At 47.8% G+C, this 20,136-nt stretch overlaps 1 long non-coding RNA gene across 1 annotated transcript in view; it reads left to right on the top strand.

Annotated features, from left to right (window-relative positions):
- LOC139075695 (uncharacterized) overlaps window positions 1–20,136 on the top strand; it is a 318,375-nt gene that overhangs the window by 60,780 nt on the left and 237,459 nt on the right. The gene's annotated exons all lie outside the window — the stretch shown is intronic.

The following is a 20,136-nucleotide window of genomic DNA, read 5'->3' as shown; positions in this document are numbered from 1 at the left end:
TGATTGGGTTGTTCATTTTTTGTTAAGTTGTATGCATTCTTTATGTATTTTGGAAATTAACTACTCGTCAGATACATAATTTGCAAATATTTCTTCCCCTTTGGTGGGTTGTCTTTTCGTTTTGTGGATAGTTTCCTTTGCTGTGCAGGAGCTTTTTAGTCTGATGTGGTCCTGGTCCCATTTGTTTATTTTTCTTTTGTTTTCCTTGCCTGAGTAGACAAGGTATTCAAAAAGATAGTGCTAAGACTGAAGTAAAAGAGTGTACTGCCTATATTTTCTTCGGGGAATTTTAGGTTCATGTCTTACATTCAAGTCTTTAATGCATTTTGAGGTACTTTTTGTGCCTGGTGTAAGATAATAGTATATTTTCGTTCTTTCACAGGTGGCTGTCCAGTTTTCCCAGCAGCATTTATTGAAGAGACTTTCCTTTCTCCAGTGCATCTTTTCTGTCCAAGATGAGCTATCCATAGATTTGTGGTATTACACTCCCTGGATTCAAACACACTACAATGCTGTAGTAATTAAAACAGCATAGTACGAGCACAGAAACAGACACGCAGATCAATGGAACAGAACCGAGAGCTCTTTATTCTTTTTTGACTGTATTTTTAACAAGTGTCGCACTCCAGTAGTTTTCCTCTTTATTTTAATGTAGACAGTAGCACTGAGTTTTCTCCTACAGTCCCAGAGCCGAAAATATTTCTGCCATCCAGGGCAGCCCCAGCTCAGACTCCCCAGCACTTCTGTGGCTGCACCCACAGCCCCAGCAGGCACCACCCCCTCTCCCCAGTGAGACCCTCACCCTTTCCCTCTACACAGCTCTGTTTCTTTCCCCGTTTCTGTGGAGAGAAGTCAGTTCCTGGACACATTTTCAGAAAAACAAAAACACCCATGACCATGAGCTGTCCTTTCTGACACTCACAGAGAGGGACCAGGCACCTGAAATGAGAACATCCCACTGCGCCTCTGTGAGCCTCCTCGGGGCTGCTGGCCTTGGTGGCCTGAGACCCAAGGTGTCCATCTGCTTCGTCTTAAGGAGACTCTGGTGGGGACAACCACAACTGGCGGGAGGTGAGATAACACTCAAGCAAATCCATCCAAAGCTGTTTGGCAATTTCTCTGTCAGTATTCACCAATTAAACACACAAAGGTCTTCTCAATTCTTAATAACATCTTCGCCTGGCCTTGAAGTTTTTGTTTGTTTGTTTTTCGGTTGGGTTTTCTGCTGGCTGTTTCAAACCTTTGCTGCTAAATTCCTCAGTCTTGGGCTCGTGACTCTGGGGAGAAGGTGCAGCTCCCTGGTGCAGCCCAGTGAGGCTGATGGGCTCCAGCCTCCTTTGCTGAGGCCCAAGAGCCACAAAGCATCTAGGAAGGGCCCTTTCTCTGTGACCCTCATCTCACCTGCCGTCTTTGCTTGATGGTCCTCTTCCTGACCACACTCTACCCACTGCAGGGCAGCCCCCACCCCGTCCCCATCCTCCTGTCTCCTTCCTGCCATATCATGTCCTCAGTGCCCAACCAAGACCCCAGCCCATGCACGGTGCTCAGTAGATACCCGTCCTCTGCCGGGATGGACCCAGCCTTGTTGGTGCTTGACCGCCCGAGGAGGAAGCACAATGATACTGTTTGAACGTAGAGTGTGGTCAATAGAGACAGTCTGTCTGCATGTCACAGAGCTGCCCCAGGGTGCTCTGGGCCACGAGCCGATGATGTAGGGTGTTCATGTCCATAGAAGACAGGACCACACTTTGGTCTCCAGCAGGACATGAGAAAACACCCTCAGCCCATAATGACTCACTTCAGAGTCCTTGGTCCTCCTAGGAGCATAGTGGGTGTGAATGTGGGGTCAGTCTGGGAGGATCTGGGGCTTCTGTCAAAATAAGAATATGGCCTACTGTGGGTTTCTACAAAGCAGAAACATGAAAGTGACGATTGCTGTGCCAGCCCGAGGGTGGAAGAGGTCACCTCCAGCTGGTGTGTGTCGGGGGAGGGAATTGGGAGTGGGAGAAGGGACTGGGGGACAGGGACGTGTTCAAGGAAAGATTCATGGGGCAGGACTTGCCAGGAAATCATAGCAGGTGGGATTTACTTTTTGGGTCTGTAGAATGACCCCCATTTTACTGATGAGGTGATGGAGGCTCAGAAAGGTTAAGTAGCTGCCCAAGGCCACACAGCAGGTGAGTGGTGGAGCTCAGCCTTGAACCTGAGTGACGCTGTGCCTCCAAAGCTGCAAGCCCTTGATCAAGACTGTACTTAATGGATGGATGGATGGAGGAGGAAGTCGTGGTGTATACAGACAATGGAATATTATTCAGCCATAAAAAATGAGGAAATCCTACCATTTGTGACAACACGGATGGACCTTGAAGGTATTATGCTGAGTGAAATCAGCCAGACAGAGAAAGACAAATGGTGTATGACCTCACTTATATGTGAAACCTAAAAAAAAAAACACATATCCCACCAAACTCATAGAAAAAGAGGTCAGACAGAGATGGGGTCTGGGGGGTGGGGGGATTGGAGGAAGGTGCTCAAAAGGTACAAACTTCCAGTTCTAAGATGAATAAGTACCAGGGACGTAATGTCCAGCACGGTGACTACAGTGAACACAGCTGTGTGAGATGCAGGAAAGTTGTTAAGAGAGTAGAGCCTAAGAGTTCTCATCACAAGGAGAACTTTCTTTTTCTTTTCTTTTTATTGTATCTGTATGAGATGATGGATGTTCAGTAACCTATTGTGGTAATCACTTCACATTTATATGTAAATCAAACCATCATGCTGTACACCTGAGACTTATACAGCGATGTCAATTATTTCTCAGTAAAACTGGAAAAAATTCACATAGTACAGAAATTTTTAAGAACATACTTAAGGTGGACAACTGCCAATCAAATGCCACATTCCATACAGACCATCGACAGCCACCCAAATCCAGGCTTCGTGGTCATCTCAAACATGGCACTGGGCACTGGCTCCCTGAGGCATCTCTGCCCGGATCACAGGGCTCTGGACCTTTAACCCCTGAACTGGGAACACAAGATTGGAGGCCGTCATCCCCGTTTTTTGATTCCCACTCCTGGCAGAAGCAACAAGGGCACCTGCTGGGCCGATGGACTAATGGAATCCCAGAAGCCTTGACCCCAGGAGGGCGGAGGGGAAACAGCACTGCTGAGGACCTACGAAGTGCCCAGCCCCACCATAGGCACTTTGCCCACATGACCTCATTAATCCCATGGAGCCTTTCTGACAGCTGTCACCCCACCCTGCAGGCTCAGATGGGGAGGGAATGTGCCCAGGCCACAGGGAGGACACCCAGATGTCTTGACTCCAGAAAGTGGACTGTTCCCACTGCCTCTGTGCCTACTGCATACAATCCACACACTTGAAACCAGAGGTGGTGAGTGCTCACTCATCAGAGAGCTGTGGTGTAATGCATTGACTGGGTACCTGTGCCCTGCAGCCTCCAGTGACAATGAGCTACCACAGGTGATCTTTTTCACTTCTTCCCAACCTCTTCCAGGTTCATGTCTCCTAATTCCAGGGAGATTGGCACTGTCTCACCGCCTGAGAGAGTCGTCACCAATCTCCAGATTCCAACCATGCAGCAGGGGCTTGTGTTGTCTGGTGTCTCAGGGACAGGAACGGAGGGTGGAGGGCCTGCGAATAGGGAAGACAGAGTCCTTGCTCCCTAGGCGAGTTCCATCCAAAAGGGACAGCACATTCAGAGTCAATAGACCCCTGGGCTGGGCCTGCACTGGGCACTTTCCCCATCTCTGCAGGCCAGACACTGAGAGGAAGCACACGTGCCAGTCATTATACAATCAGGCTGGGATGGGGACAGGCCCCCATTTCTGAGCACGTCTTGGATGCACTGAAGACACAGCAGTAATAGAGGCCCTGCCCTCAGTGCCGCATCAGCACCAGGTCAGTGAGTGCCGGGCAATGGGAGCAGGGCGGACGTGCCCCCTGCCTTTGTGAAGCTTCTCATGGGGGCAGGAGATGGGCACCCATCACACCTGCATCATAAATGTGTAACAAGGTTGGTGCTGGAAGGGAGCCCCAAGAGCATCCACCAGCACAGCCGGGCTTGGCCTGGGGGTTGGGGAGCTTGTGGGAGGAAGGGGCCCTTGAGTGAGTGAGCAGTGGTTAAGTGGGGGGAGGGGGAGAGAGCTTCCCTACAGAGGATCATCAGGCACTGCTCCCCACACTGCAGGGTGACAAGTACAAATAAGGAAATCCAACATAAGAGTTGGGGGCACTCAGGGAGGGGCACGAGGTAGAACGTGGACAGCCACGGGGGTCCAGGGCAGAAGGAAGCAGGCATAGGCAGCGAGTTCTGCAAGAAGATGACAGGACCGATGCCCACAGGGCAGCGTGAGGAGGGCCTGTGCAGAGCAGAGGGAGGAGGGATGTGCCAGGTCAGGGAGCAGCATGGGTGAGTCCCAGAGGCCAGAGAGCCTTTGATCTCCGTGGGGAGCAGGGTGGCTCCTGGGGCAGAGCTGGAAAGGCCAAGGGCAGGCAGGGCTCAGGAGAAAGAGGCAAAATTCAGAGTATAAAGCATCCATCAAGCTCAGTCATGTCTGCTGTTTGACCCTGAGAGTGACAGGGCTCATTCTCTCTGCCCAGAGAGGGACCGGACCCCGCCCTTCTGCGTGAAAGCTCACGACCTGTACAGTGAGTTTCATCGGGAATTTGGCCCAAGTTGCCCAAAACATCAAATGCACAGAGCAGGGCTGGGCCAGTGGGTCCTCGGAATGCAGCCTCAGCAGGTTGGGGCTGGGCGGCCTGCTCCTCAGTTCAGCACTTTCCTCCCAGGTTTCACCTACAGCCCCTGCAGAGCACCTTTGCCACACAGCAAGCTTCTCAGACGGGGAAGCAGTTGCTGAGCGAAGATCAGAATCTAGCAGATACCGCCTGGGACAGCCCTGGCCCCCACCTTTCACTCTCACACTCATCCTTCTACCTGGGCTTCCTCCAAAGGCCTCTCCATGGGGACTGACCCCTCATGATGACCAGGAGCCCACCTTCTAGAGAAGCTACCTGCCCTGCAGTCACTGAGAGAGTGAGGGAACCTCTAACCTCCCACCTACCACACCAGTGGGCCCTGTCGGCTATCTGTTCTTCTTCCTACCAATTCTGTTTTCATTTGGAAAAAGTACACTTATACTTAGAAAACATAGAAAAGAAAATTGTACTAATGCCCCCTGATTCTTCCAAATCAAGGCAACTGTGTTCATCTCTGCATATTATCTACTAGAACTCATGGAGAGGAGACTTGTTACCTCTCTGAGCTTTTATTTCCACATAGTGACTTGTCTATTCATCCAGTTTCAAACACATGCTCTGAGTACCATGTCCAACCTGTCTGAGCACAGGTAACCAGGCTGGAAAAGAAGGTGCATGTGGGATCTTTGGTGGTGGAGCCGAGGCCACTGTTCCTGCAAGCATTCCAGCGTGGGGGCCATCAAGGCCCTTTCCACAGTCAGTGTGAGGTCCTCTCTGGGGGAGGGGAAGGGAGTCCAGCAGGTGCCCACCTGTCTTCTGGACTCGGAAAGCTTGGTCAGTGCCAAGAACTTGGAGCAGTGCGAAAAGAAACAGGGGTCCAGAGACCAGGGCAGAGGTCTCTAAATTGGCCTAGGGGGCCTGGAGATCTGGAACAGCAAGAGACCAGAAAGAACAATAAAATCATAGAACTCAACTAAATAGAGTATGAAACTTGGTGCCGAGAAGAATGGCATGTTCTTCTGGAGAGTAGGAGGGACTTGCTGACTCAGCTCTCGGTGCCCAGGGCTTAGCACAGTGCCTGGTCCATGGGAGGGGCATGAGTGTTGAAGGACAAGGAGAGAGAGTGGAGGAAAGGTGAGAAGGAAAGAGGGAAGGGAAAGTGAAGCATGCAGACAGGCTTCTGGAAAGCCGAGGAAGCCTCAGACTCCTCAGGGGCTGTGTCCATTGGTTTCCTAAACTTGCCAACTGTGAAATGAACTGTGTCCTTTGGATGAATTGATTCCTGTCATGACAAACAGACCAGTTTTTCCAGCTATGGGGCCTAAAAGAAGAGGAAGGAAAAGCTTTTGGCTGCCCTGGGTCTTGGTCTATGACTCAGAGCAGCCAAGCCCTCAGAAGGAAGGGAGGAGACCCGTGGCTGCCTCACCTGGATGACAGAGGAGGAAGCTCCAGAGATATGCACCCCAGAGGTGGGAAGGAAACAGGCTGGCCGAAGAGGGTGGAGGACAACCACAACCTGTGGGGAGGAGGGCTGGACGCTCGTCTGACCAACTCAGCTGGTCTGGGAGCACTCCTGACTATGTAGAGCTGCCCATTGCATCATGGGAGATGATTCAGACCCCACCACCTCTGCATCACCTCCCAGACCCCATCGCCTCCCAGACTCATCACCTCACAAACCTGTCACCTCACAGACCCAAGACCTTCCAGACCCCACCTTCTCTCAAACCATCACTTCCCAGACCTCCGTCACCTCTCAGATCCAAATTCTCCCCTCAACCCCTTAAGCCTCAGAGAGACCAGAATCCCGGCATCGCCAGGTTCTCTGAGACACGACATCCTCTCCCACCTCCCCCACCTCTGATCAGTCACTCAGAGGGAGCAGGTCTGGGAAAGGACAACTCATTCTCAAGAAAGCCTTGTGACCACATCCACTCAGCATAGGACGAGTCACCCAGACACACAAGGTCTGTGTCCCTACTGTGGGATACCATGCCAGTGCTGGCCTGAGGCTGTTGCTGTCCCTTCCTCTTTCAGCAGGTGGAAATTTCTGTTCTGGTCACCGCAGGAGCCACCAACCGTGCATTGCTGTAACTCAGAAGATGGGAAGGCCATGGAGCCAATCCCTGCAGTCAGCAGCTGAGAGCTGAACCAGAGAGTGACCCGTGTGAGAGGCCCCCCTGCCTAACTCGGGGCTCTTACATGGGGTCCTCACGGCCTCGCAGTGCTGGGGAAGGAAAACCAATTCCAAAAGTTCCCAGAACTTTCACCAGCAAATAGAATCTCAGCCCCAGTAGGAACCGCCCTTGTGGACTCTCTTCTTCCGTGGTTCACCCCCACTGCTCCCACTGTGCCATCAGCTGGCACCACATCATCACAGGGACCAGGCGGCACCCAGTGTGGCAGCTGGATGCCTCCTCCCTGTCAGGCCTTAGTCACTGGGCCAGCCTGCTCTGGACATTTCACCCTTGAGTGACCTCTGTGACCTGTGGGTGTACATGGGGGCCTCCCAGCTCTGAAGTAGGGACAGAAGCAGAATTGCCACTGGCATACCAATTACCTTGGGTCATGCCTGGTTCAGTGGGGTCCTGAGCAGCTGCCTTCAGCCCAGAAGGCTTCATGTTGCCTCCATGAAATCCTCTTGCCTCCTGCTCCAGCACCGCCTGCTCGGGGGGAGGCACGTCCTCTCCCCACCTACAACTGCACCCCGCTGGCCTCTGAGTCCTGCCCTGGGACATAGAGGAGGGCAACATGACTACCCTCCCCTGCTCCTTACCCCTCTGCCTCCCCACCCCCACATCCTGTTCACACTGTCCTGCCATCGCCCCCTAACTCTCCCCCCCACCGTCTGCAGAAGCCCCTCCCAGCCCCCAGGCTCCTCTACAACCAGGCCAGGACCAGCTCAGGCACAGGTTCTCTTCCCTCCCCAGGGATCTCTTGTAGCTCACAAAATAGATGGACCTCCTTCTGGTCATGAAACGTGGGCATGCGCTGTTGCTAATTATATGAACAGCACCTGTTCCATTTTGCACGTGTTTCCAGGTTCTCACTATTTAACGTGTTATCTCATTAATCGTCCAACAACTCTGCTTAAAAGTTTTTTTTTATTGTGGTAAAATGTACTTAGAAAACTTAGCATCTTAACCATTTTCAAATGTATAGTTCAGTGGTATTAAATACATTCACACTGTTGTGCAACCATCACCACCATCCATCCCCAGAACTCTTTTCATCTTGTGAACCTGAAACTCCGTCCCCTTATTCAATAGCTCCCTACTCTGCCATCCCCCAGCCCCTGGCAGCCCCCATCTCCTTTCTGTCTCTGTGATTTTGACTGCTCTATGCACCTCATGTAAGTGAAGCCACACAGTATTTGTCTTTTTGTGTCTGGCTTATTTCACTTAGCATCATGTCGTTAAGGTTCGTCCATGTTGTAGCACGCGTCAGAATTTCCTTCGTTTTTAAGACTCAATAATATTTCATTGTATGTATAGACCACATTTTGTTTTCCCATTCCTCTGTCGATGGACACTTGGGTTGCTTCCACATTTTAGGTCCTGTGAATAATGTTGCTGTGAACATGGGTGTACAAATATCTCTTCGAGACCCTGCTTGCACTCTTTGGAGTATAGACCCAGAATTGAAATTGGTAGGTCATATGGTAGTTCTAATTTTAATTTTTTTAGGAACCACCATACCATTTACCAGGGCAGCTAAACCTTTTTACATTCCTACCTACAGTGCACAAGGGTTCCAATTTCTCCACATCTTTGCCAAACTTATTATCTTGGTTTTTTTATAGTAGCCATCCTAACGGGTGTGAGATGGTATCTCATTAGAGTTTTGACCTGCATTTTCCTAATGATAAGTGATGTTGAGCATCTTTTCCTGTGCCTATTAGCCGTTTGTACATCTTCTTTGGAGAAAGGCCTAGTCAAGTCTTTTTTTTTTGAATCAGGTTCTTTGTTTTTGTTCTTAAGTTTTAGGAATTCCTTATATATTCTGGATATTAATCACTTTTCAGAAATATGATTTGCAAAAATTTTCTCCCAGGGGCTGGCCCCATGGCCGAGTGGTTAAGTTCTCACGCTCCACTGCAGGCGGCCCAGTGTTTTGTTGGTTTGAATCCTGGGCGCGGACACGGCACTGCTCATCAAACCACGCTGAGGCAGCGTCCCACATGCCACAACTAGAAGGACCCACAACAAAGAATACACAACTATGTACTGGGGGGCTTTGGGGAGAAAAAGGAAAAAATAAAATCTTTAAAAAAAAAATTTTCTCCCAGTCTGTAGGTTGCCTTTTTAGTCTATGGATAGCGTCTCTTGTACAAATTTTTAAAAATTTTCATGAAGTCCAATTTTATCTATTTTTCTTTTATTGCCTGACCTTTGGTGTCCTGTCCTCTAAATCAATGCCAAATCCAATCCCATTAAGCTTTTGTCCTATGTTTTCTTCAAAGAGTTTTATGTCTTACATTTAGATCCTTGATGCCTTTTGAGTTAATTTCTGTATATTGCATTCGAAAAGAGTCCAAATCTATTCTTTTGCATGAGGATATACAGTTTCTCCAGCACTATTTGTTGAAAAGACTGTCCTTTCTCCAATAAATGGTCTTGGGACCCTTGTCAAAAATCATTTGACCATGTGTGCCAGGGTTTATTTCTGGGCTCCATATTCTATCCCTTTGGTCCATATGTCTGTCTTTATGCCAATACCACACTATGATCACTGTAGTAGTGAGCTTTGTAGTGAGTTTTGAAATCAGAAAGTGTGAGTCTTCTAGTTTCGTCCTTTTTCAAGATTGTTTTGGCTATTCAGGGTCCCTTGAGAGTCCATATGAATTTTAGAATAGATTTTTCTATATCTGCAAAGAATTTCATTGGGATTTTGATAGGGATTGCATGGAATTTGGAGATTACTTTGGGTAGTATTGACATTTTAATAATATTGAGTCTTCTGATCTATGAACATGGGATTTCCATTTATTTTTGTTTTCTTTAATTTCTTTCACAATGTTTTGTAGTTTTCATTGTACAAGTCTTTCACCTTCTTGTCAATTCCTAATATTTTATTCATTTTCATGCCATTATAAATGGAATTTATTTTATTTTATTTTATTTCATTTGCTGGGAAAGATTTGCCCTGAGCTAACATCTGTTGCCAATCTTCATCTCTCTTGTTTTTTCTTCCCAAAAGCCCTAGTACATGTAAGTCCTTCTAATTCTTCCATGTGAGCCACTGCCACAGCATGGCTATTGATAGATGAGTGGTGTGGTTCTGTGCCTGGGAACTAAATCGGGGCTGCCAAAGTAAAGCATGCCAAACTTTAACCACTCGGCCATCAGGGCTGGCTTTGGAATTTTTTTTGTAATTTTCTTTTCAGATTGTTCATCATTCATGTATGGCAATGGAAATGATTTTTATGTGTTGACTTTGTATCCTGCTACTTTGCTGAATTAATTTATTAGTTCTAACAGTTTTTTGGTGGAATCTTTAGGATTTTCTACATATAAATGCATGTTGTCTATAAATAAAGATAATTTTACTTCTTCCTTTCCAACTCTAATGCCTTATTTTCGTATTTCTTGTCTAAACACTCTGGCTAGAAGTTCCAGTACAATGTTCAATTGACGTAGTGAAAGTGGGCATCCTTACCTTGTTGCTGATCTTAGAGGAAATGCTTTCAGTGTTTCACCATTGAGTATGATATTCACTGTTAGGTTTTCATATATAGCTTTTGTTATGTTGAGGCAGTTTCCTTCTATTCCTAGTTTGTTGAGTGTTTTTATCAATAAAGGATGTTGAATTTTATCAAATGCTTTTTCCACATCTATTGAGATGATCATGCGGTTTTTTCCTCCATTCTGTTGATATGGCATATAGCGTTGATTGATTTTCATATGTTGAACCATCCTTGCATTCCAAGAATAAATTCCACTTGGTTGTGTTGTATAATCCATCTTTATGCTGCTGAATTCTGTTTGCCAGTGTTTTGTTGAGAATTTTTGCATCAATATTCCTTTTTTTCTTGTACTATCTTTGTCTGCCTTTGGTATCAGGGTAATGCTAGCCTTATAGAATGCTTGGGAGTGTTTCCTCCTCTTCAATTTTTTTTGGAAACTTTGAGAAGGACTGGTATTAGTTCTTCTTTAAATGTTTGGTAGAAGTCATCAGGTCTAGAGTTTTTCTTTCTTGGGATATTTTTGATTACTGATTCAATCTCCTTACTAAAAGGTCTACAGGTATTTGATTTCTTTGTGATTTAGTCTTAGTAGGTTTTGTGTTTCTAGGAATTCGTCCAGTTCATCAAGGTTATCCAATTTGTTGATGTACGATTGTTCATAAGAATCTCTTATAATCCTTTTTATTTCTGTAGAGTTGGTAGTAATGTCTCCAGTTTCACTTCTGATTTTAGTGATTTAAGTCTTCTCTCTTTTTCTCTTAGTCCATCTAGCTAAAGGTTTGTCAATTTTGTTGATCTTTTTAAAGAATCAACTTTTGGTTTCATTGATTTTCTCCACTGTTTTTATATTCCCTATTTTGTTTATCTCTGCTCTAATCTTTACTATTTCTTACCTCCTGATAACTTTGAGTTTAGTTTGTTCATTTTCTAGTTCCTTAAGTTGTAAAATAAGATTGTTGATTTGAGATCTATCTTTTCTTGTAATGTAAGTGCTTTTAGCTACACATTTCCCCTTTAGCACCACTTTCACTGCACCTTGTAATTTTTGGTATGTTGTGTTTTAGGTTTACATTTATCTTTAAGTATCTTCTAATTTCTTTTTCGATTTCTTCTTTCAACTACTGATTGTTTAAAAGTATATTGTTTAATTTCCACAATTTTGTCAATTTTTCAGTTTTCCTTTTGTTACTGATTTATAACTTAATCCTACTGTGGTCAGAAAAGATCCATTGTCTAATATCTATCTCTTTATCTACTGAAATTTAACTTTAGGCCTAACATATAGTCTATCCTGGACAATGCCCTGAGTGAAAGTGAGAAGAATGTGTATTCTGTTGGATAGAGTGTTCTGTGTGTGTCTGCTAGACTTTGTTGGTTTGTTGTGTCATTTACGTCCTCTATTTCTTTACTTATGTTCTCTCATGCTGTTCTATCCATTATTATTAGTGGGGTACTGAAGTCTTCCCCATGTCTTCCCCTGGAAGTTGCAGGCCTTTATGATTCCAGAGTTCCAAAATAGTTACAACAAACAGATTCCACCACTGCAGCTGTTGTCCAGGTGGGGAGAGAGATTCCTGGTGCTTCCTACTCCTCCATCTTCCCAGAATCCTCTGACTGACAGCTGTACTTCTTAATCGGAAACTTTGTCATCTTTGTAAATGGAAAAACAGCATAGTACCATATATAAAAAGGAACTCTGAAAATAGATACTATGAAAGCCAAAGAGCAGGATTACATTCCAGAAGATTATGTGGCCACACTGGGGTCTCCACTGGGGCCTGAGAATGTGTGGAGATATAGATCCAATGACAGCATAAGAAGGATGAGATCCACTGGCCCTCAGGGTACAGCCTCATCTGCAGCTCCCTGTGGAGTGGGCTAACTTGACTCTCCCTCCCCCAGGGCAGGGCTCCTGTCACTCCACATCTCCAGCACCCAGCATTGCCAAGTTCTTTAAATTTTGTCAATCTTAAGGGTCTGAGATGGTATTTAGAGGCATTCTTTATTTTTTTGTTTTGTTTTGTTTTTTGTTTTTTTGGTTTTTTTTGGAGGAAGATTAGCCCTCAGCTAACTACTGCCAGTCCTCCTCTTTTTGCTGAGGAAGCCTGGCTCTGAGCTAACATCCGTGCCCATCTTCCTCTAGTTTATACGTGGGACGCCTACCACAGCATGGCTGCCAAGCAGTGCCATGTCCGCACCCGGGATCCGAACCAGCGAACCCCGGGCCGCCGAGAAGCGGAACGTGCGAACTTAACCGCTGCGCCACCGGGCCGGCCCCTAGAGGCATTCTTTATATTTTCTACTCTTGTGACACTTTTATTCTTTGCAAATGTCTTTTCCAGTCTGTGACTTCTGGGACAGAAGTTAGTTTGTTTTTAGTGAAGGAGACTTTATCAGGCTTCTCTCTTATGGTTTGTGTTTTATGTGTCTTAAGAAGTTCTTCTCTATCTCAAGATAACGGTTTTCTTTTCTCATTTAGGACTTTAATACAAATGGAATTGGTATTTGTGTGTGGTGAAGGTAGAGATCCAATTCCATTTTTTCATATGATGGGTCATTGTCCCAGCAACATTCACGGAATTGTCCAGACTGCTCCACTGCTCTGGAACCTACCTTTAGATGCCTGGGACATTTGGGACACATGCACAAGAAGCTGGTAGCACTAGTTGCCTCCTGGGAGGTCAAGTGGGTGGTTGGGGAGAAAAGGGTGGAAAGAAAAATTATTTTTCCCCATTCACCATTTGGTATATTATGAGTTTCTTTGAACTAATCAATAAAATAAAAAGAATGATTTATTGAAAAGGGAACACTTTTCTCACTGTAATTTGGTGCTACTTACAACCTGAAATCCCCTGGCTCAGGCACTCAGTTCTGAGGGAGGGAGGGGGTGTAAGGAATGCATTCACACCACTGAAGGAAGAGACCGGCTCAAGTAGGGCCCCTGGGGAACTGTCAGGCTCCTCCCCACAGGCCAAGAACTGACTGGACAAACCCTCCCTGAATCTTTCTTGGTTGTTCATGTTCTTAACAAGCAAAGGACAGCTGGCTCCCTGGACTTTGCAGATAACTTGAAGACAATTCACGGAGCAACTCCTCAGGGACTTTCTAAGCACTGCTAAGGCTGGTAATCATAAATGATAAGCTTGTTACTCAAGTTTTTTCTAGGGCCCTAGTTCAGTATTTCCCTGAGAAATCTGTCTGGTGAGGAGTGTTAGGCTAAGGCTCCCACTACTAGGTCTCACTCTCATGAAAGTGGGTATAATTTTTACAATTTTGAGGAAGATCACCATAAAACAAGAGTCATCCTGAGTTTCTCATGGGTTTCAATAGCTATTTCACTTGTATTAATTAATACAGCCTTAGAACAATTTATGCTTTCTTTTGTTGATTGCTTTGTTCCTGTGTCAATGCATCATTTCTATTTTGAACTTTGTGGTCACCAAATTCTTCCTGCATTGGAAAGCAAGAACAGTGTGGTGGTCGGCCACCAAAAAACTTGCAACCCTTGGCTCAAAAGCCCACAAGGGGCCAGAAGAGAAGACAGTTCTCAGCTCCCTGTTCTGGGTTCTGTCTGCTAGTGTGTTCAGTAGAGAAAGATAATAAGTCAGATGTGTTTTCATCAGCTATGACCTGATCAGCAGAGTCTACAGCATGGAGAAGAGCGCCCAACTCTTGAGCAAGCAGGAGGAGAACCGGAGGCTCTGCCCAGGGCAGGGGGTCGGGTGGGACCAAAGCAGAAAAAGGGTGGTAGGGAAGTAGGGCCTGTGGAGCCCTAGGAAGCAGAAGTGAGAGTGAGGCTGGAAGGCACCTCTCTCCTGCTCTAACCTGAGCCTGCGGACACCCATTGGGCAGCATGATCTCCTCTCATCAGCTTCACACCAAAGCCCGGGAAGTTTCCAAAAGATCTCACCCATCCATCCATTCTCTCCTCTCCCTCACCGCCCTGCTCCAAGCCTGAGGCCGCCCTGGCTGGGGCCCCTGGGCAGCCTCCTTGTGGGTCTGGAGGAGGCTTCTCGAGCTATGCTCAGGGCACTTCGAGCCCGTGCTCACATCTTCTGATGGCCTCTCCTCCACAGCGCTGCCCAGTTCCCCTGCCCCCCAGCCTCATCTCGGTTGTTGGGGCTGTTCAGGTCTCACCGCCCCTCCTCTCCACTCCTCAGACAGAGGAAGCCTGTCCCCACGTCAGGGCCTTTGTGCTCTCTCCACTCAAAACCCTTCTTCCTGGAGGACACAGTCATGTGATCTCCTCTTAGAGAGACTTTCCCTGACACGCCCACCCCAAAAGACCCTTCCTCCCCACATCACTTATTGTGTCCCCCTGATCACTTCTCATGGCACTTTCTTCTATTGAGAATTGTCCTATGTTTACTTGTTTAATGAATGCTCACCCTCTGGAAGGCTTGCCTTGTCCTCCATCCTGGAATAATGCTGGCACAGAGAAGGCCCTCAATAAACAGCTGTTGGGTGAGTCAATGCATCTCATAAGGTAATATGGTGAGATCCTTCCAGAAACTGGAAGCTAGCCTAGTTCAGAAGGTGCAGCTGGTCCTTTTGTTCATACTGATGAGAGTTAATCTGCAGTTGGCACTTGCTGCTGAGCTCTCTGGGAGCCAGCGCCCACCACAGCATCCCAGGATGGAGATGCCGTGTCTGCGAGCGGGGTCAGGAGGTACCACGTTCTGAATCGTCTACAGTCTGACTCATGATCTGCACTGCTTATGTGAGGCTGCCCCACCTTCTTGCATCTCCAATCAACATCATCATTTTTTCTGTCAGTGCACATTTCCTCCCCCTCAGAGATCCGTCAGAATTCCCTCAGTGTGCACTTTTTGTGACCTAGAACTGATGTCTGATGTGATGCTCGCAGGTCCTTTGCGTGGCAACCAGAACTTTCTTTCCTTTCTCTGCATCTGTGCATTCGCCTTCCACTCTCTTTTCCACTTGCCTCTTGACCCAAGGTACCACCTGTGTAGCCCCCACATGTCTCCTTCCTCCACGCCCTAGGGCAGCTCCTTCCCAGACCTCTTGTGTCACTTTATTCACCTAGCATTTCTCTACGTTAATTATTCACTAACCCCCAGAACAGGTCTGGGAGTTTTCAAGGAAACAACAATTTATGTGTGTGTGTGAGGAAGATTGGTCCTGAGTTAACATCTGTGCCAATCTTCCTCTATTTTATGTGTAGTGCAGCCACAGCGTGACTCATCAAACAGTGCTAGGTCTACACCTGGGATCCGAACCTACAAAGCCTGGGCCGCTGAAGTGGCGTGCGCGAACTTAACCACTGTGTCACAGGGCTGGCCCCAAGGAAAGAACAATTTTAATCATCTTTCTATCCTTAAGGCCTGGGGCATAACTGTCTGATAAGCGGGTGAATGACCAAGTCCCTAAATATGTGAATGACTGAGGGAATGAATAAATGAATGAGTGAGTGAGTGAATGAGCAAATGAATATGTGAATATCTGAGTGAGTGAATGAATGATCTATCCTCCCTGGCTGTCATGGCACCTACACAGTGGTTCTGACAGAGGACTTACAGGGGACAGACGTGGGCTGGCAGCAAAGTTCCTCCTTTGGGGCTGACCTTGGAGGCAGCCTACTCACATCCATCCCCATCTTGCCGTCTTCCTGGCTCAAGACCCAGACTTCCATCAGGTCCTGGGCCCCTATAAGTTCCACAGCACCTTCCCAGAGCCAGTGCTTCCCAACCACTCGTGAGTCAGAGAGCATTTGGTGCACTGGTGTTTTATAAAATTTAAAGATTCTTTGATGGTGAACACAACACGCTGACACTTGGGTAGATGAAAAGCATCTGGCAAGGGACTGAGTAGGGGAGGCCGCCCCCTCCTGCAGGGGGAACATGCAGAGGGCCGAGGGGTGGCTCCATCCTAGATCAAGGAGGCCTCCGTAGCCGTGCTGAGTTTGTGGGGTGTTGCCTTCACGACCCGAGGCAGCTGGGTGCAGAGGGTCACAGGCTCAGGTCCGTGAGGGCCTCTGTGTGCAGGAGAGCCCGGGACGTGGTCAGCCATTGGTGCTCCACTGTGGGCAGACGGAGCTGAGAAGGGCAGGCTCTGCCTCAGAAGCCCAGGGGCAACTGCGGGGCAGCACAGGCCGCCCAGAGACCCCAGGAGCCCGAGGGGAGGCTGGGACCTCCTCTGCAGGGAAGGGGTTTCTAGAGCCCTGGCAGGAGCGCCTGTTGATGGGCATCTGGAAGCTTCCAGAGCCTTTGGTTGGTGAGGGCCCCACGGAAGGAGGGCTGGTTTGTAAGGAGTAGCACCAGTGAGATTAAGTAGAATTTGTCAGTGAGGAATTGTTGCCTCCAGAGCTCAAACGGACTAAAGGATGCTGGACTGTGTGTCCTCAATGAAGCATTAAGCACAATTCCCTGGAGGAGGACGTCATCCCTGTAACGTCACAGCCGTGCTCCTGGGCAAAAGGGGTGCAGGTAAGATCTTGCCTGGAAGACTGTGAAATGGCAGAGCTATGGGGGGACCCCTGGGTAGCCCAGAAAAGGTGCATTGTGTCCTCTGGAGTGTTTTACAGTGTAGATTTTATGATTATTCAGGTCTGGCGAGGCCAACAGCTCAGTGTTCAGATGCCACTGAAAAGACAGTTTGCAGCTCACAGTCCCAGGAGGAGGGGCACGCCCCAGCACAGGGGTCACGTGGGGAGGCATCAAGGTCAGTGAGGGGGCAGAGGGAGTGGGAGCCTTGTTGTGGATTCACAGGAAGGAGCGGGCAGGGCAGGGTGAGCAGGCTGAGGATGGGCCACTTTGAGTCATTTCTGAGGGCTCTGGGGCTGAGCGGTGGCCCTAGGTGTCCTGTCCTGGCCCTGGGGATTAGGGAAGAGGAATACTGGCTTCTGGAGGGTGAGAGCCAGGTGGGAGGGGGCGGCCAGGGGGCGGGGGGGGCGTGGGCTTTGCATTGATTGGTTTGCAAATGAGTTGCCTGTATCTCTAAGAAATAGCTAAACTTGGGAGAGGTGGTCTCTCTTTATCAGCAAGACCTCAGATGCCACAGCATCAAGAACACAGGAAATGAGAAAACACAGTTACTCCACAGGGGCAGGCACCCTGCAGCTGGGAGGCTACTGAAACAGGCACTGAACAGCACACACCATCCAAATCCACAACAGCAGAGCAGTCACTGGCTGCTGACTGGATGGAGTCAGTGATTTCAACAATGGGTACTGGGTATGGGGGTCTGACTGGATGGACCACAGCACGGAGGCTGCAATAATTCACCATGAGGGGCCACATATCTTTTCAGGCTTAAGAGCAGGCAAAACTGGGCTGTCAATGGAGAAGCAGCGGGGATAACCACCCAGTCATTCATTACATCTTATATAGTAAGTTCAATCCTAGACGGCCTTGCTATAGCTTACATAGGACCACAGTAAATATTATATCTTGGGATCTGAGAGATTCCATTTTGTCAAACCAATTTGTAAGTGCCCAAGACTTAACTTAATTTTAACTTATTACTCATTGTGTGAGAACATCGTGGGATATTTTAGGGCAATGAGTATGTTGACACAAATAATCCATAACCAATCTAGAAATCAAAATTGGGGTGAGCTTATTATGAACCAGATCTGAGGACTAGCCCAGGGCCTTCCTTCCCCAAGGAAGAAAAGGCACCAAAGACGTCAGATGTACTGAGTGGTTATATACCATCTTGGAACAAGCATACATCACATATGCTAAGAATGTCCCTCTTATAATCATCATAAGATTGCTTTGCTGGCATAGCAGATAGGTGAACATAGCAGGTCACCAGGTGAGTGGTCACAAGGTCACAAGCAAGTCAGTAATTAATCCTTAGTTTAGGGAGAGATGCTTATCCTAAAGGAAATGCCAATATGGGGGAACTTACCTCCCTATCTTTAAGGGCAGTATTCTTGTCTTTGGGACATAGTATATTTAAAGCAGTTGTACAATGCATGCGTGGCAGGCCACGTCAGGCCCTTTTAGAAAAACAAGGTCAGAACAAATTCGTTTTAAACCAAATGGCTTCCTCGTATACTCCAATCTATCATATTGCTTTTCATTTATTTATTAGTTACTGTAACTATGAGAATTTATCCAAGGCTACAGTTAAAGGGAGGCACACCTATCTTTTCTCTAGCTTATATTTAGTTACTTCCTTAAGATTACAGGGGTGTCATGTTTAATTGTAGTGGGGTTCCCCAGGTATAACTACAATTAGAGCCCCAATATTGATTCAGTCCATGAAATTTTGTCAATTGGTGCATTTAAACAAATGTTAAAGTTAATTTAGAATCAATGCTGTCTGGACAAAAAGCTGATCAGCACTCTTTTATTTTTTTTGCTACATCATTTTTTAAAGTAAAGTTTAGATTTCAATTGAGTCACGTTATAGACTTTCATTTCAATTTAATTATACATGTATGTATATAAATATGTAATTACATATATGTATTTTAACCTCCTTTGCACATCCCTTATCCAAGTGTCTTTCTTTTTTTTTTGGAAGGAGTCTCCCAGCAGCCTAGAGCCCTGGTTTAGTTTCTGTCTCTGAGAACTGATGGTGTGGCCCTTCTAGGAGGTTACTGGAAAAGGAGGGGCAGGGGCCACCCCTTCCGGGGTCCGGGTTTGCTCTGAGGAGAGAGAGCAGACTCTCCTGGGACAGCACAGTTACCCCGTCTGAGGTCTCAGGCCCTTTGCACGTGGACATGCGGGGCCCTCACTCAGGCCCAAGCACACTGGCAGGGGCCCTGCAGTATTTAAGCAGCTGGGTAACTTCTGCGGGTGTTGGGGTGGGGGAGGGTATAACTCACAACACCCCTGAGGACCTGGGGGCAGCAAGTGTGAGGTGACAGCAGTGAGGTACAAGCAGCAAAGAGACAGGTGGGCCACTACCTGCACTTGAGCCACACCCACAGTGAGACTGGGGTGCCATTTCTCTATCACAGGGGAGGCCAACCAACGTCTTCTTCCACAAAGGTCACCCGAGACACACCAGGGTTCTGCCCCAAAGAATAATAAGCACAAATGACACTGAAGCAATGCTCTAAATTGGGCCTCGCCTGAGCTGGCATGCAGCCCCCAGAGTTGGGCCAATTAGCACCTCATTTGCAATATCCCCACACTGAGGAAATTGGGGTCAGGAGAGAGTGGTGACCACTGGCAGACACAGCAGTGGGCAACAGGGCCAACACGCCAGCTCTGTGCCAAGCCCCTCTCCATGGACTGGACCAATTAACAAACCAAGAGCAGTCTCCCCATGAGGCCATGCAAGAAGGAGAGCTCAGGGCCACACCATCCTGTCACAGCACCAATTGTTCCATGAGATTTAAAGGTTCCTTTGATGGGGGACACAATACAAAGACCCTCAGATGAAAGGCAGGCTCCTTGTTACTTACAGCTCCAAACCAGGGCCAGCTGCCAGGCAGGGCCACACAGGGGCTTGCCCCAGGGACAGGGGACAGGCAGCTGGAGCTGTAGGGACAGCCTGTGTGTGGCAAGTGCACCAGGAGGAGGTGAGCGGCAGGGGCCATGGGAAGCAGGCTTCCCAGCAACCAGGGGTCAGGGGAGGTTCCCAGAGGAGGCTGGATTGGCCTGTCTGAATAATCCCCTGGGCTGGCAGGGAACTGACACCTGCTGCTCAGGGATAAACAGGAGCCGTGCCTGGTCCCTTGATAAGGAGGTTGGTTTGGCAGGGCCCTCATCCACGGGCAGAGCGGGGAGGGGAAGGTGCAGTCA

Source organism: Equus przewalskii, chromosome 14 (assembly GCF_037783145.1).
Source record: "Equus przewalskii isolate Varuska chromosome 14, EquPr2, whole genome shotgun sequence".
In the NCBI taxonomy this organism is placed as follows: domain Eukaryota; kingdom Metazoa; phylum Chordata; class Mammalia; order Perissodactyla; family Equidae; genus Equus; species Equus przewalskii.
Note: the sequence above shows the minus strand (reverse complement) of the source record. Positions and strands in the feature narration are given on the sequence as shown.